Source organism: Puma concolor, chromosome B1 (assembly GCF_028749965.1).
Source record: "Puma concolor isolate L17-30 chromosome B1, mPumCon1.1.hap2, whole genome shotgun sequence".
NCBI classification, from domain to species: domain Eukaryota; kingdom Metazoa; phylum Chordata; class Mammalia; order Carnivora; family Felidae; genus Puma; species Puma concolor.
The window spans coordinates 18,012,999-18,038,597 of NC_141670.1; the positions used below are offsets into that span (position 1 = coordinate 18,012,999).

The following is a 25,599-nucleotide window of genomic DNA, read 5'->3' on the forward strand; positions in this document are numbered from 1 at the left end:
AGAAAATCATATCTATGTCAGGAAAACAAAGGGTCTTTGATTCCATGTGTATGCCAGTCATTTGCCTGCTAAATGCTAATGGATCCCACAGTTATGCCACATTGACCTGCTTCAACACAGTGTAAAGTGAAAATTTTCCCTAAAGTCCTTGTCTTTCTTATACTTACATTTGCATTTGATCAAGATAGCATGAAGTTTAGTACTATCCACATTTACACATAATTTTGTATTTTAAAACTTAAAAAAGTATTACTAGGTTTCTTGCTTGGGGATGTGACTCTTCTACTCAATGGCCATTTATTATGAAGCTATTCTGTACCAGACACTGTGCAGATAAGAGTAGATAAGATAGTACATGTGGAAATGAGACAAAGGGAAAGACTGCAGAGGAAAGATGAATAACTTTGTATTCACCATGTATTAATTTACCTTGATGGATTTACAGGTATAATACATCTGAACTATAACATCAAGAGACAACAAATAGATACATATGCACATTTGTTGGTTTTAATTAGTTAGCACTTGAAAATAAAGGACTGAAGCTTTTCCTTCTCTCTTGGTTCACAGAAGCCACTCCATAAGATGGGTTGAAAGTACAAGAAGGTACCAAGTAATCTCCCCCAATTATGAGTTCCTGCAAGAAAGTCTAGTTCATGGACTTTTATCTGCGCATTTAGACTAGAGTTATCTTCTTAGAGATAAAAAGAAGAGGAAACTGTGGGCCAAATGAGGCTAGAAATAGAAGGCAAATCAGATTTCACAGTAAAAATCAAAGTTTTTGCGTTAAGACCTCGGAAGAGACTATTATAGACAAAGCAGACAAATCTTTGCACTTGCAGATTTCACATTTAAGATTTAATATTACAATCTGTCTTTGCCATGAGACAGGGAGTGGTTTTGAAAATTGTTCGATATTCAACAATACAATGGAAAAATAATATAAAACTTCTGTAAAATGAAAGGGTGAATATTATAAAAGATGCAATATTTCATGTGGCCAATAACAGTGAAAGGATTGCTCAGGTCACAACAAACTCAATGACAAATGAAAGACTAGCAGTCTAGATGAGCTAACAATGAAAGAAAAGGAAAGGCAACAAAGCTAACAAATAGTAGTAAATAAAATAGAATGGCTTAACCACTAAAAAATTAAGAAAGATTATGGGGAAAGTAGATAAAACCTAGAAATTATTTTAAAAATTATAAATATTTAAATTTTGCTTTAAACTCAAATGGGGACTAACGAGAGAAGAGGGCTGCGTAGGAGGACGCCGGGCTCTCCACATCCTGCTAATCACTTAGATTCCACCCACATCTGCCTAAATAACCCAGAAAACCGCCAGAAGACTAGCAGAACAGACTCTCCAGAGCCAAGTGTAGACAAGAGGCCCACGGAAGAGGGTAGGAAGGGCGGAGAGGCGGTGCGCGCTCCACAGACTGGCAGGAGGGAGCCGGGGCGGTGGAGGGGCAGCCAGCCCATCCAGCAAGGCAGAGCCCCCGAGTCTGACTTGCAAAGGCGGAAGCTCCAGACTCCATGAGTTCTGACAGCCAGTGGGAATTAACATCTGGAATGTTATAAGTCAACAGCTCTGCTCCGAGAGGGGTAGACAATGGGAGGGAGAGTTGTTGAGCCCCGGAAGATAGAGCTCAGCTGGGCTGGGGAACAAAGGTGCTGGGAAGCACCATCTCCCTTGCCCATCCCCCAGCCAAAATCCCAAAGGGAACCAGTTCCTGTCATGGAACTTGCTTGCACTGCGCAAACACCCAATGCTGTGCTCCTGTGGATCCATCCCTCTGACGGGTATGCCTGCCTCCCTCCTAGTGCTGCAGGGCCCCTCCCACAGTGGACCACCAAAGGCAAAGTGAGCTAAGCCTGCCCCTCTTGCCCCTGTGCACCTTGCAGATCCACCCTGGCTAATATGCCAGATCCCATAGAAGCAGTACCACAAGCCTGGCAGTGTGCAAGTAGCCCAGAAAGGGGCCACACCACTCCACAGTGAGTCCTGCCCCTGGGAGAGGGGAAGATAAGATACACACCAGTCTGACTCTGGCCCCAGCAGTGGGCTGGGGGCAGGTCTGACTGCAGCCCCGCCCGCCAACACAATTTACTCCAGACATAATAGGGGAAGAGCCCTGCAGTTCCGCACCACTCCAGGGACTGTCCAAAATGACAAAACGGAAGAATTCTCCTCAAAAGAAATTCCAGGAAGTAGCGACAGTTAACGAATTGATCAAAAACGATTTAAGCAATATAACAGAACATGAATTTAAAATAAGTCATAAAATTAATCACTGCGCTTGAAAAAAGTATAGAGGACAGCAGAGAATCTATTGCTACAGAGATCAAGGGACTAAGAAACAGTCAAGAGGAGCTAAAAAATGCTATAAATGAGGTGCAAAATAAAATGGAGGCGACTACAGCTCGGATTGAAGAGGCAGAGGAGAGAATAGGTGAATTAGAAGATAAAATTATAGAAAAAGAGGAAGCTGAGAAAAAGAGAGATAAAAAAAATCCAGGAGTATGAGGGGAGAATTAGAGAACTAAGTGATGCAATGAAACGGAACAATATCCGTATAATAGGGATTCCAGAGGAGGAAGAGAGAGTAAAAGGGGATGAAGGTATACTTGAACTAATCATAGCTGAGAGCTTCCCTGATCTGGGGAAGAAAAAAGGCACTGAAATCCAAGAGGCACAGAGAACTCCCTTCAGACGGAACTTGAATTGATCTTCTGCACGACATATCATAGTGAAACTGGCAAAATACAAGGACAAAGAGAAAATTCTGAAAGCAGCTAGGGATAAACACGCTCTAACATATAAAGGGAGACCGATAAGACTAGTGACGGATCTATCTACTGAAACTTGGCAGGCCAGAAAGGAATGGTAGGAAATCTTCAATGTGATGAACAGAAAAAAATATGCATCTGAGAATCCTTTATCCAGCAAGTCTGTCATTCACAATAGAAGGAGAGATAAAAGTCTTCCCAAACAAGCAAAAACTGAAGGAATTCGTCACCACTAAACCAGCCCTACAAGAGATCGTAAGGGGGATTCTGTGAGTGAAATGTTGCAAGGACCACAAAGTACCACAGACATCACTACAAGCATGAAAACTACAGACATCACAATGACTCTAAACCCATATCTTTCTATAGTAACACTGAATGTAAATGGACTAAATGCTCCAACCAAAAGACATAGGGTATCAGAATGGATAAAAAAACAAGACCCATCTATTTGCTGTCTACAAGAGACTCATTTTAGACCTGAGGACACCTTCAGATTGAAAGTGAGGGGATGGAGAACTATCTATCACGCTACTGGAACTCAAAAGAAAGCTGGAGTAGCCATACTTATACCAGACAAACTAGACTTTATTTATTTATTTTTTTTCAATGTTTTATTTTATTTTTGGGACAGAGAGAGACAGAGCATGAACGGGGGAGGGGCAGAGAGAGAGGGAGACACAGAATCGGAAACAGGCTCCAGGCTCTGAGCCATCAGCCCAGAGCCTGACACAGGGCTCGAACTCACGGACCGCGAGATCGTGACCTGGCTGAAGTCGGACGCCCAACCGACTGCGCCACCCAGGCGCCCCTAGACAAACTAGACTTTAAATTAAAGGCTGTAACAAGAGATGAAGAAGGGCATTATATAATAATTACAGGGTCTATCCATCAGGAAGAGCTAACAATAATAAATGTCTATGCGCCGAATATAGGAGCTCCCAAATATATAAAACAATCACAAATATAAGCAACCTTATTGATAAGAATGTAGTAATTGCAGGAAACTTTAATACTCCACTTACAACAATGGATAGATCATCTAGACACAGGATCAATAACGAAACAAGGGCCCTGAATGATACATTGGATCAGATGGACTTGACAGATATATTTAGAACTCTGCATCCCAAAACAACAGAATATACTTTCTTTTCAAGTGCACATGGAACATTCTCCAAGATAGATAACATACTGGGTCACAAAATAGCCCTTCATAAGTTTACAAGAATTGAGATCATACCATGCATACTTTCAGACCACAATGCTATGAAGCTTGAAATCAACCACAGGAAAAAGTCTGGAAAACCTCCAAAAGCATGGAGGTTAAAGAACACCCTACTAAAGAATGAATGGGTCAACCAGGCAATTAGAGAAGAAATTTAAAAATATATGGAAACAAATGAAAATAAAAATACAACAATCCAAATGCTTTGGGATGCAGTGAAGGCAGTCCTGAGAGGAAAATACATTGCAATCCAGGCCTATCTCAAGAAACAAGAAAAATTCCAAATACAAAATCTAACAGCACACCTAAAGGAAATAGAAGCAGAACAGCAAAGACACCCCAAACCCATCAGAAGACAAATAATAAAGATCAGAGCAGAAATAAACAATATAGAATATAAAAAAACTGTAGAGCAAATCAATGAAACCAAGAGTTGGTTTTTTGAAAAAATAAACAATATTGATAAACCTCTAGCCAGGCTTCTCAAGAAGCCTGGGAGAAAAGGGAGAGGACCCAAATAGATAAAATGAGGAATGAAAATGGAATTATTACAACCAATCCCTCAGAAATACAAGCAATTATCAGGGAATTCTATGAAAAATTATATGCCAAAACTGGACAACCTGGAAGAAATGGACAAATTCCTAAGCACCCACACACTTCCAAAACTCAAATAGGAAGAAATAGAAAACTTGAACAGACCCATAACCAGCAAAGAAATTGAATAAGTTATCAAAAATCTCCCAACAAATGAAGAGTCCAGGACCAGGTGGCTTCCCTGGGGAATTCTACCAGACATTTAAAGCAGAGATCATACCTATCTTTCTCAAGCTAGTCCAAAAAAATAGAAAGGGAAGGAAAACTTCCAGACTCATTCTATGAAGCAAGTATTACTTTGATTCCTAAACCAGACAGAGACCCAGTAAAAAAAAAAGAGAACTAAAGGCCAATATCTTTGATGAATATGGATGTAAAAATTCTCAATAAGATACTAGCAAATCGAATTCAACAGCATATAAAAAGAATTATTCACCATGATCAAGTGGGATTCGTTCCTGGGCTGCAGGGTTGGTTCAACATTTGCAAATCAATCAATGTGATACAGCACATTAATAAAAGAAAAGATAAGAACCATATGATCCTATTGATGCAGAAAAAGCATTTGACAAAATTCAGCATCCTTTCTTAATAAAAACCCTCGAGCAAGTCGGGATAGAAGGAACATACTTAAACATCATAAAAGCCATTTATGAAAGGCCCACAGCTAATATCGTCCTCAATGGGGAAAAACTGAGAGCTTTCTACCTGAGATCAGCAACACTACAGGGATGTCCACTCTCACCACTGTTGTTTAACACAATGTTGGAAGTTCTAGCATCCGCAATCAGACAACAAAAGGGAATCAAGGGCATCAAAATTGGCAAAGATGAAGTCAACCTTTCACTTTTGCACATGACATGATATTATACATGGAAAATCTGATAGACTCCACCAAAAGTCTGCTAGAACTGATACATGAATTCAGCAAAGTTGCAGGATACAAAATCAATGTACAGAAATCAGTTGCATTCTTATACCTAATAATGAAACAACAGAAAGACAAATAAACTGATCCCATTCACAATTGCACCAAGAAGCATAAAATACCTAGGAATAAACCTAACCAAAGATGTAAAAGATCTGTATGATGAAAACTATAGAAAGATTATGAAGAAAATGGAAGAAAATATAAAGAAATGGAAAAACATTCCATGCTCATAGTTTGGAAGAATAAATATTGTTAAAATGTCAATACTACCCAAAGCTATCTACACATTCAATGCAATCCCAATCAAAATTGCACCAGCATTCTTCTCGAAGCTAGAACAAGCAATCCTAAAATTTGTATGGAACCATAAAAGGCCCCAAATAGCCAAAGTAATTTTGAAGAAGAAGACCAAAGCAGGAGGCATCACAATCCCAGACTTTAGCCTCTATTACAAAGCTGTCATCATCAAGACAGTATGGTATTGGCACAAAAACAGACACATAGACCAATGGAATAGAATAGAAACCCCAGAACTAGACCCACAAAAGTATGGCCAACTGATCTTTGACAGAGCAGGAAAGAATATCCAATGGAAAAAAGACAGTCTCTTCAACAAATGGTGCTGGGAGAACTGGACAACAACATGCAGAAGGATGAAACTAGACTACTTTCTCACACCATTCACAAAAACAAACTCAAAATGGATAAAGGACCTGAATGTGAGACAGGAAACCATCAAAACCCTAGAGGAGAAAGCAGGAAAAAACCTCTCTGACCTCAGCCGCAGCAAATTTCTTACTTGACACATCCCCAAAGGCAAGGGAATTAAAAGCAAAAATGTACTATTGGGACCTCATGAAGATAAAAAACTTCTGCACAGGAAAGGAAACAACAAAACTAAAAGGCAACCAACGGAATGAGAAAAGATATTTGCAAATGACATATCGGACAAAGGGCTAGTATCCAAAATCTATAAAGAACTTACCAAACTCCACACCTGAAAAACAAAGAATCCAGTGAATAAATGGGCAGAAAACATGAATAGACACTTCTGTAAAGAAGACATCCAGATGGCCAACAGCCACATGAAAAGATGCTCAACGTCACTCCTCATCAGGGAAATACAAATCAAAACCACACTCAGATATCACCTCACGCCAGTCAGAGTGGCTAAAATGAACAAATCAGGAGACTATAGATGCTGGCAAGGATGTGGAGAAATGGGAACCCTCTTGCACTGTTGGTGGGAATGCAAACTGGTGGAGCTGCTCTGGAAAACAGGGTGGAGGTTCCTCAAAAAGTTAAAAATAGACCTACCCTATGACCCAGCAATAGCACTGCTAGGAATTTACCCAAGGGATACAGGAGTGCTGATGCATAAGGGCACTTGCACCCCAATGTTTATAGCAGCACTTTCAACAATAGCCAAATTATGGAAAGAGCCTAAATGTCCATCAACTGATGAATGGATAAAGAAATTGTGGTTTATATACACAATGGAATACTACGTGGCAATAAGAAAGAATGAAATATGGCCCTTTGTAGCAACGTGGATGGAACTGGAGAGTGTGATGCTAAGTGAAATAAGTCATACAGAGAAAGACAGATGCCATATATTTTCGCTCTCATGTGGATCCTGAGAAACTTAACAGAAGACCATGGGGGAGGAGAAGGGGGAAAAAAAGGGAGGGAGGCAAACCATAAGAGACTCTTAAAAACTGAGAACAAACTGAGGGTTGATAGGGGGTGGAAAGGAGGGGAGGGTGGGTGATGGGTACTGAGGTGAGGGCACCTTTTGGGATGAGCACTGGGTGTTGTATGGAAACCAATTTGACAAGAAATTTCATATTTAAAAAAAACACAAAACAAAACAAAACAAAAAAACTCAAATGGGAAGTAGGAAATCCGATACCTCTAGAATATAATAAATATCATGAGGAAAAATAAAAGTCCAATCTGCTATTATTTGATTAATTTTTTATTCTTAGAACACAATTTAACTTAATTTTTATTAAAAATGAAACAAACTTATTTTATAATTTTGCAGAGAGAGAGGGAGACACAGAATCCGAAGCAGGCTCCAGGTTCTGAGCTGTGAGCAGAGAGCCCGACATGGGGCTTGAATCCACAAACCATGAGACAATGACCTGAGCCCAAGTCAGACGCTTAACTGACTGAGTGACCCAAGCTCCCCTACAATTCACGGACTTTTATGGAGAAAATTTCAGTAAAGCCTTGGCCTACCCCACCCTCCAATATTTATTGTACTATCTGTCTCTTTTATATGGATGTACTTTAAAGGGCTTTTTTCAAATACCAGTGATCAAGAGTCATCTTTATGTGTGAACAGCTTTCAATGCATTCCAATTTTGAAGTCCATCGAAGTCAAGCAGTTCACTTTCATTTTGGATCAGCAAATTGCATAATTCTCTACAGTCCCTATTATCATATTCATTTCAACAGATCATAAGACTGTCTTCTGTGTTTAGGACTCTCTATGCTAAAAAAATTAAATAAATACCTCAACTTTTGTCTCTTTCATTTATCACATCTGTATATATGCAATTTCTATCATTGCATAAGAAATCATCACAAAATTAGCAACTTAGAAGAGCACACATTTATTATCTGTTTCTGTGGGTCAGAAGTCTGGGCAGAGATTATCTGAGTCCCCTGCTCAGAGGTCCAAGGACTTGGCTGGGCTTTATTGTCATCTGGAGGCTTGGCTGGGGAAGATTTGCTTCCAGGGTCATTCAGATTATTGGCATAATTTTCTTGAGGCTCTATGACTGGATGGCATTCCTTGGGTTTTCACTGGTTGTCAGGTGAAGGGTACCCTCAAGTCCTAGATGTTGCTTACAGTTCCTTGCCATGTGGCTTCTCCTAAATAGTCATTAATTCATCAAGCCCACAAAGATGGACTTCAGTCCAGTCTGCAAAGACAGAGTCTCATATAATACAACATAACTGTGGAAGTGATATCCATCACCTTTGCCATATTTTATTCATTAGAAGCAAGTCATATCCTACCCAGACTCAATGAAAGAGATTACATGAAGGTATGAATATCAGTGGGTAGAAACCATTAGGGGTTATGTGAGGAGCTGATTGCTCCAATTCCCCTCCATCAAAAACAAAAATATGTGACTCTGGAAAATGAAATCCAAGGTTACATAAAATGGGTTAGTTCCCAGTCATGTCATCTTTGCATATTCAGAAAAATTATATGAAGTTTACTAAAAGTAAGGAATGTCTTAGATTTTTTAAATTCTTAGTACTATATTAAACTTTTTTTTTAATGCTTCACCAATTTCCGTGTCATCCTTGTCAGGGGCCACATTAATCCTCTCTGCATTGTTTCAATTTTTTAAGCTAACTTTTTAAATTGCTGGCCTATTTAAATTTCTTGAAGACTGGATGTGCTTACTAGTGATCTCAAATTGTAGAATGTTGTGAACTTCTGGAGAAAGATGGTGGAATGGGAGGACCCTAAGGTCCTATCTTCCCATGGATACAACTAGATAACATTCATATCAGTATGATATGAATCCAAGGGGAAAAAAACCCAAAGGGGAAAAAAACCCAAGGGGAAAAAAACCCAAAGACTGGCAGAACCAACTCCAACAATTAAATATAGAAAAGAAATCATATCAAAGAGGGTAGAAAGGGCAGAGGTGGGGGAAGCTAAATGGACCTGTGGGTCTGTCTACTGGAAGGAGAGACCCAGAGGCCAAGGGAGGTGAGAGAAACAGCCTATCATGCCAGGAAGCCTACACAGAGAAGACAAATCCCATAACATTTGGCTTTGAAAAACAAAGGGGCTGAATTTTGTAAGTTCTTATAACCAGCGGAACTTATAGCCTGGAACTTTAAAAATCAGTGGACTTGGCCCTGGGACAGCTGGGAGGGTGATAGGAAATGGAATCCCCATCTCCAAAAAGACAGCACAAAAATCAGCCCACAGCATAAAGGCAGCAGTTTGAAAGATGCCTGGAGCATACTGGAGGGAGAGTTATATACTAATCACAGAGCATGTCCCACCAGGACACAGATCCCTGGGAAACTCTTCCAAAAACAAAGGAGATGGCAAGTGCCAATACCCTCCCCTGTCTCCAACATAAACATCTGACCATCTGTGGGATCCAGTGTAGTTCAGGCATTCAGTACTTAACTTGCTTATGCTGCACTCTGCACCCTCCAGTCTGACCTGTCTCAGCCCCAGCAATGTAGGTCCCTTTCCCCAGAAGACTGGCATGAACCCTACCAACACTGCATCTCCCAACTGTGCAATTGCAGTGCCTTGGTCTCCTTGGTGATGATAGTGGCTGGTCACCTCCTGCTGGAGGACATGCATACCTTTTCAAAACCACATGCCTTACCCTCCCACACTTTGTGGAGTGGCCTCTGCTTCCCCTTGGGCAGACGAACAGTACCACCTTGTTAAAAGTGTGTACCCCACTATTTCAAAAACAGGAGACATGGTTGACTTTCCTAACAGAGAGCTAGCTAGACACAGTGAGGAGACAGAGGAATGTGTCCCAGATGAAAGAACAGGACAAAATTACAGCACGAGACCTAAGCAAAACAGAGACAAGTAATATATCCAATAGAGAATTTTTTTTCAATATATGAAGTTTATTGTCAAATTGGTTTCCATACAACACCCAGTGCTCATCCCAAAAGGTGCCCTCCTTAATACCCATCACCCACCCTCCCCTCCCTCCCACCCCCCATCAACCCTCAGTTTGTTCTCAGTTTTTAAGAGTCTCTTATGCTTTTGCTCTCTCTCACTCTAACCTCCTTTTTTTTTAAAACTAATGATCATAAAGCTACTCATTTGATTTGAGAAGAGAGTGGAGGCAGTGAGACCCTTACCAAAGAGATAAAAAAAGAACCAATCAGAGATGAAGAACACAACGATTGAAATAAAAAATAGACTAGACAGAATAAATAGCAAACTAGAGGAAGCAGAAGAACAAATCAGTGACCTGGAGAAGACAGTAATGAAAAGTAAACAGCTGAGCAGGTGGGAGAAAAACAATACACAAAATGAGAATAGACACAGGGAACTCAGTGACTCCATTAAGAATAATAACAGTCACATTACAGAGATCCCAGAAGGAGAAGATTGAGAGAAAAGGGGGAAATGAAAACTTACTTGAAGAAATAATAACTGAGAACTTCCTGAATCTGGGGAAGGAAACAGAAATTCAGATCTAGGAGGCACAGAGAGCCCCTAACAAAATCAACCCAAGGAGGTCCACACCAAGACACACAGTAATTAAAATGGATAAAAGTAGTGATAAGGAGAGAATTTTAAAAGTAACAAGAAAGGGCACCTGAATGGCCCAGTCAGTTCTGCATCCAGCTCTTGATTTCAGCTCAGGTCATGATCTCACGTTCGTGGGTTTGAGCCCTGCATTGGGCTCTGTGCTGGCCATGTGGAGCGTGTTGGGATTCTCCCTTTCTCCCTGTGTCTCTGCCCCTCCCCAGCTCATTCTCATTCATTCTCTCTCCCTCCCTCCCTCCCTCCCTCCCTCCCTCCCTCCCTCCCTCTCTCTCTCTCTCTCTCCTCAAAGATAAATAAACTTAAGGAAAAAAGCAGCAAGAAAAAGAAAACAGTTATAGGGAAACCCCATAAGGCTATCAACTGATATTTCAGCAGAAATTCTGAAAGGCAGAGGGGAGTGGCATCATAAATTCAAAGTGCTAAAAGGAAAAAAATCTGTAGCCAAGAACACTCATTCCAGCAAAGCTATCATTCAGAATATAAGGAGAGAGAAAGATTTTCTAAAACAAAAATTAAAGGAGTTCATGACCACTAAATGAGCACTACAAGAAATATTAAAGGGGATTATTTGAGTGGTGAAAAAAGACCAAAAGCAACAAAGGCTAGAAAGTAACAGAGAACATCATCAGAAACAACAGCTTTTTTAGGTAATACAGGGGCAGTAAATTTATATCTTTCAATAATTACTGTGAATGTAAATGGACTAAATGCCCCAATCAAAAGACATAGGGTAATAGAATGTTTAAAAACTAAGAACCATCTATATGTTGCCTACAAGAAACTCATTTTAAGACCTAAAGACACCTGCAGATTGAAAGTGAGGGAATAGAGATTCATTTATCATGTTAATGGACATCAAAAGAAAGCCAAAATAGCCATACTTATATCAGAAAAACTAGATTTTTAAAACAAAGACTGTAAGAAGAAATGAAGAACATCATTATATCATAATTAAGGGGTCTACCCATCAAGACATAACAATTTTAAATATTTATGTCCCCAACTTGAAAGAACCCAAATATATATATCAACTAATAACAAACATAAAGAAACCCACCCATTGATAATAATAAAATAATCATAGGGTACTTTCACACCCCATTTACAGCAATGGGCAGATCATCTAAGCAGAAAATCAACAAGGAAAACAACAGCTTTGAACGACACACTGAACAAGATGGACATAACAGATATATTCAAAACACTTCATCTTAAAGCAACAGAATACACATTCTTTTCAAGTGCACAAGGAACATTCTCCAAAACAGATCATATATGGGGTAACAAATCAGCTCTCAACAAGTACAAAAAGAATGAGCTAATTCCATACATTTGTTCAGACCACAAGCTTATGAAACTTGAACTGAGCCACAAGAAAAAATTTGGAAAGACCACAAATACATGGAGGTTAAATAACATCCTACAAAAGAATGAATGGGTTAACCAGGAAATTAAAAAAGAAATTAGAAAGTACATGGAAGCAATTGAAAATGAAAACATGACAGTCTAAACCTTTTGGGATTCAGTAAAGGCAGTCCTAAGAGGGAAATATATTGCAATACAGTCCTAACTGAAGAAGCAAGAAAAGTCTCAAATATACAACCTAACATTAAACCTAAATGAGACAGAAAAGGAACAGCAAATAAAGCCTAAAGCCACAAGAAGGAAAATAATAAGGACTAGAGCAGAAATAAATGAAAGAGAAACAACAGCAAAACAGTAGAACGTACCAATGAAACCAAGAGATGGTTCTTTGAAATAATTAATAAAATTGATATACCCATAGCCAGACTGATCAAGAAGAAAAGAAAATGGACTCAAAGTCCTAAACAAAAGAGGTTAGGTCACAACCAACACAACAGAAACACAATCATAAGAGAATATTATGAAAAATTATATGCCAACAAACTGGGAAATCTGGAAGAAATGGAAAAATTGTTAGAAACATATAAACTACCAAAACTGAAACAAGAAGAGACAGAAAATTTGAACAGACCCATAACCAGTAAAGAAATTGAATCTGTAATCAAAAATCTTCCAATAAACAAAAGTCCAGGGCCGGACAGCTTCCCAGGGGAATTCTACCAGACATTTAAAGAAGAGTTAATACCAATTCTTTTGAAGCTGCTCCAAAAAATAGAAATGGAAGGAAAACTTCCAAAGTCATTCTACAAGGCCAGCATTACCTTGATTCCAAAACCAAAGACCCCACTAAAAAGGAGAACTACACGCCAATTTCCCTGATGAACATGGATGCAAAAATTCTCAATAAGATACTAGCAAACCAGATCCAACAATACATTAAAAGAATTATTCACCATGGATCAAGTGGGATTTATCCTCGGGTGCAGGGCTGGTTCAATACCCACAAATCAATCAACATGCTACATCACATTAATAAAAGAAAGGATAAGAACCACATGATCCTCTCAACAGATGCAGAAAAAACATTTGACAAAACGCATCATTTCTTGATAAAAACCCTCAAGAAAGTGGGCATCAGTGGAACCTAACTCAACATCATAAAGGCCATATATGAAAGACCCACAGCTGAGATCATCCACAATGGGGAAAATTGAGAGCTTTTCCTATGGTCAGGAACAAGACAGGAATGTCCACTCTTACCATTGCTATTTAACATACTACTGGAAGTCCTAGCCTCAACAATCAGACAACAAAAAGAAATAAAAGACATCCAAATTGGCAAGGAAGAAGTCAAACTTTCACTATTTGTGGATGACAGGCTATTCCAATTAGGAAATCCAAAAGATTCTGCCAAAAAAATTGACTAACACACGAATTCAGCAAAGTTGCAGGATATACAGTCAATGTACATAAATCTGTTGCACTTCTATACACCAATAATGAAACAGCAGAAGAATAAATAAGCAAATCAGCCCCATTTACAACTGCACCAAAACCCGTAAGACACCTAGGACTAAACCTAACCAAAGATGTAAAAGAACTGTACTCTGAAAACTATAGAAAACTTATGAAAAAAATTAAAGAGGACACAAAGAAATGGAAAAGCATTCCATGCTCATGGATCAGAAAAACAAGCATTGTTAAAATGTCTATGCTACCCAAAGTGACCTACACATTTAATACCATTCCTATCAAAATACACCCAGCATCCTTCACAGAGGTAGATCAAAGAATCCTAAAGTTTGTATGGAACCACAAAAGACCCCAAATAGTCAAAGGAGTCCTGAAAAAGAAAAACAAAACTGGAGGCATCACAATTCTGGATTTCAAGCTAGACTGCAAATCTATGGTTATCAAGACAGTATGGTATGCCACAAAAAAGTGGACACATAGATCAACAGAACAGAATAGAAAACCCAGAAATGGACCCACAACTGTATGGTCAACTCATCTTTGACAAAGCAGGAAAGAATACCTAATGGAAAAAAAAAAGACAGTCTCTTCAACAAGTGATGTTAGGAAACCTGGACAGCAACATGCAGAAGAACACTTCCTTACACCATACACAAAAATAAATTCAAAATGAATGAAAGACCTAACTGTGAGACAGGAAACCATCAAAATCCTAGAGGAGAAAACAGGAAACCACCTCTTTGACCTTGGCCAGGGCAGCTTCTTACTAGACATGTCGCTGAAGGCAAGGGAAGTGAAAGCAAATATGAAATATTGGGATTTCATCAAGATAAAAACTTTTGCACAGCAAAGAAAACAATCAACAAAATGAAAATCAGCCTATGGACTGGGAGAAGATATTTGCAAACAGCATATCTTATAAAGGGTTAGCATCCAAAATCTATAAAGAACTAATCAAACTCAACACCCAAAAAACAAACAAATCCAGTTAAGAAATGGACAGAAGACATGAACAGACACTTTTTTCCAAAGAAGACATCCAGAGGCTAACAGACACATGAAAAGATGCTCAACATCACTCATCAATAGGAAAATACAAATCAAAACCACCAAAAGATACCACCTCACACCTGTCAGAATGCCCAAAATGAACAAGACAGGAAACAACAGGTGTTGGTGAGGAGGTGGAGAAAGGGGAACCATGTTGTAGTGCTGGTGGGAATGCAAACTGGTGCAGCCACTCTGGAAAACAGCAAGGAGGTTTCTCAAAAAGTTGCAAACAGAACGACCCTACGATCTAGCAATTGCACTAGGTATTTACACAAAGGATACAAAAATACAGATTTGAAGGGGCACATGACCCCAATGTTTAGAGCAGCATTATTAACAACAGCCAAACTATGGAAAGAGTCCTAATGTCCATCGACTGTTGAATGGATAAAGAAGAGGTGATAATATATGATATATACATATATATCATATATACACATATATCATATATACCCATATATGTGTGTGTGTGTGTGTGTGTGTGTGTATATAATGGAATACACACACACACACACACACACACACACACACACACACACACACTGGAATATTACTCAGCCAAGAGTAAGAATGAAATTTTGCTATTGGCAAAGACGTGGAGGGAGCTAGGGTATATTATGCTAAGCAAAATAAGTCAATCAAAGAAAGAAAAATACCATATGATTTCACTCATAAGTGGAATTTAAGAAACAAAGCAGTCAAAGTTATGGGAGGGGGAAAAAAAGAAAAAAGAGACAGGGAAACAAACCATAAGAGACTCTTAAAGATAGAGAACAAACAGGGTTGTTGGAGGGGAGGTGGTCGGGGGATGGGCTAGATGGTGATGGGTATTAGGAGGGCACTTGTTGGGGAGCCTGGATGGCTCTGTCAGTGAAGCGTCAGACTTTGGTTCAGGTCACAGTCTCATGTTTCATGAGTTCAAGCCCTGTGGTGGGCTGTGGACTGACGGTACAAAGCCTGCTTTGGATCTTCTGTCTCCCTCTCTCTCTCTCTCTCTGTCCCTCCTCCACACACGCTTTCTCTATCTCAAAAATATATTTTTTTAAAAGGATGGCACTTGGGGAACCTGGGTGGTTCAGTCAGTTAAGTGTCTGACTTAGGCTCAGGTCATGATCTCACAGTTTGTGAGTTTGAGCCCCACATTGGGTTCTGTGCTGACAGCTCAGAGCCTGGAGCCTGCTTTGGATTCTGTGTCTCCCTCTCCCTCTGTCCTTTACCCTCTCTCTCTCTGTCTCTCTCTCTGTCTCTCTCTCTCTCTCAATAAAAAAAATAATTTAAAAAAAAGGAGGGTACTTGTTATGATGAGCCCTGGGTATTTTATGTGAGTGATGAATCCTTGAATTCTACTCCTGAAACCAATATTGCACCGTATATTAAGTAACTAGAATTTAAAATTTAAAATTTTGAAAAGAAGAAGAAGAAAAAAAAGGAGTGTATGCAGCCAGTGCTTTATATATGAGACTTTGATATAGAATTGAGCTGGCATTAAAAAAATCATTCATAAAGAATAGAATATTTGTTAAATCATATTAGAAGAAATGGTTTCATTATGTAGAGAATAATGAGCCTACCTCACATCATATTACAAAATAAAGTCCTGATGGTCTGTTGAGATATATATTACAAACAAATCTATAATGCTAATGAGCAATATGCCTTTATATCTACCAATTTTTATAAAAAGATTTCTAAAAATATCATCATCCAGTAGTGTCATAAATCCTCAAACTGTGAATTGTATTATTCTAGCTCTGTTTAGCATGTTTACATTCAAGAAGAGGCTAGATCTTCAAAGAGAGAGCGTCCAAACCTATAAAAGTAAAGAGAATAGGTTTCGAAGAGGCCATTAGATTTGGTATCCAGTAACTTGTTTGTAAGTTTAGAGAAAGGAATTTCACTAGCCAGCTGGGGGTATTAAAAGCACCCGGAGCATTTTGGACATACTATAGGTGTGGACTCACCTTCACCAAACATTTGGCAACAAACAAGCTTTTCTCGTCAAGCCATTGAGAAAAACAAAAATGCTGTTTATTTTAATTTTATTTGGAGATGCAGACATGTTCCTGTAGCCAAAGCAAAACTTGGAACCATTCTGGATTTTGGTCTCGGAGCTTAGGTTTACTTTTGTGTTTAATAAAAGAGTCAACAGTACTTTTGACAATCAGTGGTTTTCCCCCAAGTCCTGGCTAACATTATCTCCCTTCGCAAACCAGGCTCCTGCAGCCAGCCTGTGGTAAACAATTCCTGAAAGCGTAATAACCACTGCCACTCTTGCCTCCTCAATTACTGCTTTGCCATCTTCCCAGCTCATGTTGTAAACATTCTGAAATGAAGACCCTATAAACCCAAGCTATTGGCCTCCATAAGGGAACATGTCATTAAAAAAGAAAAGGTTTATAAAGGCATTATTTTTTCTTGGCCAAGATAATTGAATGCATTCTTTTCTTTCCTCATGATTCATTCTAAATGGTAAGAGTTTTATTTCCAGAAAATGTTTTTGAGATTACTGGAATTTAGTAGCAAATACAGAAAATAATCCATCCAATATTCTAAATAATGGGCTGGAGAGTAGGAAGCATTTTGCATGTGTGTCGCCCGATAGAGGGAAACCTGAAGCCAGTTTATATAAGGAGAATAGAGTCTGTCACTGTAGCAGAAGAGAATTCTCACCTTGCCTCACCGCTATGGGGAGCAGTCCTCCTGGACAGAAAAGTCAGAAGGCAGCAGAAGATAACATTTCTACTTAACACGTGAAAATAAAATTCTAGTAGTAAGGATTTTCAGAAGGAAGCGTGGACTTTTCAGAAATAGTGAGTTCCATGTCACTAGAGGTATTCAGGCAGGGGTCGGGTAGATGTAAACAAACAAACAAACAAACAAACAAACATTGTAAAAGCATTCATAAGGCCTCAGTGACTTTCCAGTAGTAAGAGTCTATATTTCTGAAAATTCATTTGGGGGCTAAAGTTGTATACATCCTTGTCATGCATGTGATTCTCCAGCCTCAAGGGTCAATGAATTGGTTTTACACTTCACTTGATGCAGACGAGCTGAGGGGGACAAGTGGAGGCTGTCGTATGCTCTTTGACTCCATAGAGCATTCTCAAGGAGTCAGGGTTGGAACAAGGAGGAAAAATAAAAGGCATAAATGTTTCAGGGAGCATCACTGGTGTGGGAAACTCTTGCAGTCTTCCCTGCATGAGAATAACACGTGGCACAAACAAAAGTCCCCATAAGGACTTTGTCAGGGATTGTGTTTATCGTTCTTCCTCGTTTGAATTCTTTTCCTCCCACCCTTTCTCTACCCATGAAAATTCACGTTTTCCTGTCCTAAGTCACATGGGACTTCCCCCATAAAGTAATTTACTGATTCATAAAATAAAATAAACACCATAATCTCCTCTTACATGCTTCCCATATGTCTTTTCCTCTATTCGGTTTTAGCGCTTAGCAGGTACTTATTACTTTTATTCTAAAAATATCTTCCCTCACCTACTAGAATCTAAATTTTTGAGGACAAAGACTGTGTCTAATCGATCCTTATATCACCTAATGTGTGTAATTCCCTACCTCAAACCTAGTAAATCTCAAAAGATATTAAACGAATGGGTTAATGAACAGGATGTTCTGTATAGAGGGAAAATGCCAAAGTTGACTTCTTGCTGCAGACACCTCCACTCCTTTCCTAAGATCTCCCCTACATGCTCTTTTATTTCAGACTTTGTGCTGGAAAACAACAGAATTGAGAAAATACGAGGGGTACAGGGTTGGGAAGTTTGTCAGGGGCATATGTAACTTTATGAAATATCAGTTTCAAAGATCAACGTACAGTTTTTTCCCCTTTCAGATAAGAAGCACAGTGTGTGAGCGGCATTGGAAAGAGGGAAAAGGCCAAGTGAAGTTCAGTCACTCACCACAAAAGGCAATAAAACAAGACCATTGAGAAAGGTACTGGGAAAATGACTTTCCTTCAGAACTGCAAACCCTGTCAACAGCATGAGGTAAACCTCAGTCAACACACTAAGTGTGGGGAAGGTAAGAAGATTTCAAGCAACTCAAACACAAAGAAAAAGCTTTTTAAAACATTAGTGACTCTTTTCCACATTTCCACTTAAGCTCTATCCATAAGGGAAATATACTCCCGTATTCCACAGCAATATATCTTTTTTTTTTTTTTTAACATGTAGCCCATTGCCAGCCACCTAGAAGTGGAGGTGGAGATGTTGAACAGCTACCTTGGAACCGAGTTCTTAATATGTGTTCCGAGGGTTAATACCCAGTGAAGCAAAGCGGATGATGGCCAGATAAAACAGTCACAACCCTCAGATGGAAAATAATGTCGCTGGGCAAGCCAAAATATAATTTCTCCTCTGACTTTTCCCTCCAGGAAGTTCTTGTGAAAAACACCTTTCCAGCACAATAGTCATCGAATCCAATTATATATTTTTAGACACTACTAACCATTCTTTTTTTTTTCTTTCTTCCATTTCAAGAAAATTCTGCACATCTGGAAAGAACAGCAATGAAGAACAGGAGCTGGCGCTTTCGTGCTCGGCTCCTACTGGGCATGTTTCGTTTAATTTCCTCCGTTTTTATGACACTTTCCTATGTTGCTACTCCAGACATTCAATAAAACACCTCACCACGTAGGAAGCATGAGGGAAGGAAAATCTAAAGAAAGTCTGACAGAAGTTCTGAGCGTCTGCTCACCACAATGATCAGCGAAGGCAGGCAGGAGCATATACTCAGGTTTCTGAAAAACACTTCTCTAGGGTCTCCCCTTAGTCTCTGTGTAAAAACTCGGCTGCCTTTTGCAACTCTGATTCCTTGTCACACAAACCGTCTTACTTGCATTCGGCTTCTATAGTCTGACCTCTTCAATGTCAGAAAGAAGGAGTACAAATGGCCCTATGGCTGATTCGGTTTTCCATACATCTCTCATCTCATCTACAATCAATCAGTTTTTCCAATCAGCAAGTGAGAAGCCATTTCTTTCTATCTTCTTATTTACAGAGAAGCAAGAACTAGTTATGGAAACTATCTAGAGCAAGCCCATGGTCTGGTCAAGACAAGGAGGAATTAGATATGGGATTAAATAGGTCAAGAGCTGAGTCATGACCTGGGCTTTAAGCACAATGAGGAAGCAAGCACGACAAGGTTGAATTACTGAGTGCCTAGGGAAGCCATTTGTTTAGAAAAGGATCTGAAGTAAATGAAGAATACTTAGCACCTAGTCTCTGGGGATTGACTACCAAAGAAGGAACTGTCTTTTGTTTGTTTACAGTATGTGAATGAGTTCCAGATCCTTGCTGGATGTGAGGTGAGGAGAGTCTATGACAGTACTGGGTGCCCACAATATGTGAGAAAAGAAGAAAAACACAAAATGAGGAGGACATGGGCATGAAAGCCAAATTTTAACCATTCTGTAAACTTTTCAGGGAATGACTTGTGGCCTATTTTAAATATCCCAAATTAGCATTTTCCTTTACCACATTTTCTTCTTGATACAGGCACACTGCCAGTTAAATGGAGAACAATTTCTCTGTCATATCTCTACTGGGAGGAGTGGTAAATAAATCCCTTGGTTTATTTTTTAATTTCTTCTTATTCATCAAATATTTGTAAACTTGTCTTCAATTCATGCAGGCCTGTGCAAGACACTAAGCTTAGAATGGACTTACTCTTCAAATTTAATTTTTAAATTTTACTGTGGAAACGTGAGATCTACCTCTTAAAAATTTTATTAAATGTACAATATATTATTGCTGACTATAAACATGATGTTGTACAGCTGATCTCTAGAGCGTATTCATCTTGCTAAACTGAAACTTTATACCCATTGCTTAGTTATCTCCCAATTTCCACCTCGTTGCCCAGCCTCTGGCAACCACCATTCCAGTCTTTGATTCTACGAATTTGACAATTTTAGATATCTCATATAAGTGACATCACTCAGGATCTGTCTTTCTGTGACTGGCTTACTTGACTTAGCATAACATCCTCAGTTCATCAATACTGTCACATATTGCAGAATTTCTGACTTTTTAAGGCTGAGTAGTATTCCACTATATGTATATACCATAGTTTCTTTGTCCTTTCATCTGCTGATGGATTTTTAAGTTGTTCCCACAGCCGTTGTGATTAGTGCTGCAGTGAACACAGGCGCACTAATATCTCTTCAAGAGCTTGATTTTGATTCTTTTGGGTAAATATTCAAAAGCAGGATTACTACTTCACATGGTAGTTTTATTTTTATTTCATTTTTTCCATAAAGATTGTATATACGTAAGGTGTGTGACATGATGTTTTGATACCCATATATAGTAAAATGGTTACTACAGTCTGGTTTGACCAACGTGTCCCCATTCTTCCACCTTATTGCCCTTGGTAAACAGTATTCTGCTCTCTGCTTCTAGGTATTCAAACAATTTTTTTTTTTTTTTTAGATTTCCACATTAAAAAAAAAAAACGAGATCATGCAGTATTCTTCTTTCTGTGCCTGGCTTATTTCACTCAACATAATGTTCTCCATTTTCATCCATGTTGTCACAAATGGCAGCAGTGCCTTCTTTTTAAAAGCTGAGTAATATCCCACTGTATGTATATACCCAAATTTCTTATTCATTTATTCATCTGCCAATGGACACACTGTTTCTGTGAAGGCTGCTATAATGAATATTGGAATAAAGGTATCTTTTCAAAGTACTGATTTTATTTCCTTCACGTATATAACCTGAAGACAGACTGCTAGATCATATGATAGTTCTATTTTTTAATGTTTATTTATTTATTTTGAGAGACATACACACACATACAGAGAGAGAGAGACAGAGAGAGCGTGCATGAGTAGGGGAGGGGCGGAAAGAGAGAATCCCAAGCAGGCTCGGGGTATAGCCCAATGAGGAGCTTGACCTCATGAGCTGTGAGATCATGACTTGAGTTGAAACCAAGAGTTGGACACTCAACTGGCTGAGCCACCACAGCACCCCAGCAGATCTATTTCTAATGTTTTGAGGAAGCTGAATACTGTTTTCCAATTTACAAACTTCTCAATAGTGTATAAATGTTCCCTTTTCTCTACATCCTCACCAACATTTGTTATCTTTTGTCTTTTTGATAATAGTCATTTTAACAGGTATGAGGTGATATCTCATTAAGTTTTGGTTTGCATTTCTCTGATGATTAGTGATGTTGACAACTTTTTTATATACCTGTTGGCCCTTTGTATACCTTCTTTGGAAAAATACCTATTCAGATTCTTTGTCCATTTTTAAATTGGGTTGTCTGTTTTACTATTGAGTTGTATGAGTTCCTGATTTATTTTAGATATTAACACCTTATCAAATATATGGTTTTCAAATATTTTCTTCCATCCCATAGGTTGCCATGCCATAGAATGCCTTTTTATTTTTTGATAGTTTCCTCTGCTTTGCAGATAATTTTTAATTTGACATAATCCCACTTGTTTATTTATGCTTTGCTTGCCTGAGCTTTTGGTGTCATGTCCAAAAAATCATTGCCAAGCTCAATCGCAGGGAGACTTTTCCCTACATTTTTTTCATTATATTTTTATGGCTTAAGGTCCTACGTTTAAGTCTTTAATCCATTTGAGTTGATTTTTGTGTGTAGTGTAAAAGAAGGGTCCATAAATTCCTCGATTTAAAACAACAAGATCCTTCCTTTCCTCCTTTCTTTGCTTCTTCTTTCCTTCATTTCCATCCTTCCCTCCAACCTTTCCTCCATTTCTTTCTTCCCTCCATTCCTTCTTTCCTTTCTTCCTAATTTAGTAGACAAACCATTAGATAAAGATGTGAAAAACTATCATCCTCACAGTTATAGGAACAGCAACCTGGCAGGGGCTTCCAGAATTCGAGTGAGGTAAGGAGAGTGTCTGGGAGAGCTGGTGCACTGGTGGCAGCCTGGCACTGAGAAGTGGAGCATGCCCAATTTGGGGAAGATATCTGACAGGGGAAGTGGGTAGTGGCAATCTGGTGTGGAATATTAGAGACTGGGTTGGGTGAAGATGTCTTCCATGTGAGAGAATGACAAAATTAGTTGCTGTTACAACTACAGCAGTCATGGAATGATGATGGCTATAATAAGAGTTGGGTACATTATGAAAGGAAATAATCAATCATATACACTGAGAATAACTGAGTCAGATTTTTGCTGGGGGAGAAGGAAGTTACAAATGTGGAAAAAGGGAAAACTAGAATAGACTCTGCAATGTTGGATTGGAAATGGAAATATTAATGTGAATTCATAGTTTTCAACTGATAGATCATAGATAGATATGGATGTAGATATATAGACAGATAATATAATTATATTAATTTAATTATATATATATATAAATATATTTTATTTTATATATATATTTATATACATATATATATATATCTCCTAGCTCTGTCCTGAGACAGTCTGAACGCAGAAATACCCCACTGGCAATAAGCATATCTTTCGCTCAGCTCTTGCTTTATAAATACCATTCTCCACTAAAAGAAACCAGGGTACCTTGGAGAAATTTCTGATTCTTCGGCTGGGGAAGAGAAGAAAGAGAAGGAATATTTTGTTGTACCATAACATAAGGAAATGTTCCATAAATGATGAAACCAAATGTCAAAAGGATACATGAACCAGCGTGAGACTCCTTCTAGTCTAATCTGGGATATCTAAACATCAAAATAAATAGTAACTGATTATAACCAATTGAATAAAAGAAATCCACAAGTACATGCAAATATCAATGAATGAATGAGAAGTGAAAGATTTTAATAGTCAAATGCCAATTAATAAATACAGAAAGAACTACCATCACAGTAATAGTAACCTTGGCAAAAATATCAATGCATGTCAAACATTCGGGTGACAGTTAGATGATATACAGGAATTTTACATAGATTTGGTGAACGTCTGCACAAAACAATTAGAAAGATAAAAGAGAAAATCTTTACAATGGGGAAACCTGGAGGAAACTACCTTAATCAAGTAGTTATGTTTAATATCACCAGGAATGTCACAAACTGAATTTGCTTATAACTTGCTTATAATTTGCTGAGGTACAATGAGAATATTGCTATATCTTTGTTTTCTGATATTCCTGACAATATTTAAATTAAATCTAGACATGAAGAAAAATCAGACAAACCTAAATTGAGAAGCATACTACAAAACAACTGGCCTGTAATTTCTAAAAGTTAAGTCATGCAAACCAAGTAAAGATGAAGGAATGGATCCAAGGTGAACCGGACTAAACAGACTACGCGTCAACTAAATAGAACTGGATCCTTTTCTATAAGGGGTATCATTGGAAAACGGTGAAAGTTTAATGAAGTCTATGGATTAAGTGGTAGAAATGTATCTATTTTAAATTCCTAATTTTGATGGCTATATTTTAGTTAGGTAGAATGATGTCGTTGTGAGAAATTCATATGTAGGAGGTGACAGGGCATCAAGTCAGAATCTTAACATAAAATGATTTAGGAAAAAGAAAAATAAAAAAGCTCTTGGTACTTTTCTGTCAACTTTTTGTAAGTTTTGAATTATTTTTAAATAAAAATTTAAATATACCCACAGAAGTATGGATAAAATTGGGGAAATCTGAAGAAGAGCAATAAATTGTATCAACATCATAAACCGGCTGTAATATTGTACTATAGTTTAGCAAAATGTTTCCACTGAGGGAAACTGGTTAAAGGTTATGTGGAAATTTCTTATCCTTTTTTTTTTTTAACAACTCCATGGGAATCTACAATTATCTCAAAATTTTTAATTATGAGAAAATTAGATTAAGGGGAAGTAGTACTGAGCATAGCCTCACGTTCAATCTTTGTAACAGCCATGACATTGGTATTGTATTCATTACACAGATTAAGAAAGTGAGGAATTTATTTATTTTTATTTTTTTAATGTTTTATTTATTTTTAAGACAGAGAGAGACAGAGCATGAGTGGGGATGGGGCAGAGAGAGAGGGAGACACAGAATCTGAAGCAGCTTCCAGGCTCTGAGCTGTCAGCCCAGAGCCCGACGCGGGGCTCGAACTCACGAACTGTGAGATCATGACCTGAGCTGAAGTCCGATGGTTAACTGACTGAGCTATCTGGATGCCCCCCCCTTTTTTAATTTTTTTAAATGTTTTATTTATTTTTAAGACAGAGAGAAGTGAGGAATTTAAATAAAAACTTTAAAAAAGAAAATAAAGTGAGAGAGTTCAAATACTGCTTAAGAGTCAACTGTTAGTAAACAGAAGGAATGGAATTGGATTAGAATTTTGTCTGGTTTTACAGTTGGAAGAAAATCTTGCTAAAAAAAAAATCTAAAAGAAAGATTCCAAATATACTCAATCACTGTTATTAACGGAAACTAATAAATGCACATTTTTTATTACGTGGATTTAAAATTAAAAAAAAAATAAAAGAATGAAACTAAATTCTCTGGTCAGACCACGGGGGTACAAAATTTTGATTACTAAGATCCCAGAGTACTCAAAGTTCAATATAAACCTGCTAATAACACTTTCACAATTCAGCTAAAAGGAGAGTAGTAACACCCTAAATGCAGTCCAAAGTGCAGGAGAAATTCTGTCTTTGGTATTTTCATGGCAGAAATTACAATTTATAACCGAACAGTTAACAGTAAATATGAAAGCACAGGTTTTTGAGTAGAAGAATGGACACAAGATGTAGGGGAGAGTATGTGGATTATCTAAGATTTTATCCTCTGAAATTAGCAAATGTTTAGTGTTGTATGCATAGGATATGTTCTCTAAGGGAAGACAGATTCTTCTATAAAAAAAAAAATCACACCACAAGGCAAATAAACTCACTGCTGGTTGTCCTTTCTCTGAAAACAAGGCTTCTGCTCTATGACT

General features: G+C 38.2%; 1 long non-coding RNA gene and 1 pseudogene across 2 annotated transcripts in view; both read right to left on the reverse strand.

The window, feature by feature from the left end:
• The window catches only part of LOC147581496 (uncharacterized), a 126,047-nt gene that overhangs the window by 73,082 nt on the left and 27,366 nt on the right, over nucleotides 1-25,599 (reverse strand). The gene's annotated exons all lie outside the window — the stretch shown is intronic.
• On the reverse strand, nucleotides 8,835-8,934 carry LOC112870080 (U6 spliceosomal RNA; annotated as a pseudogene).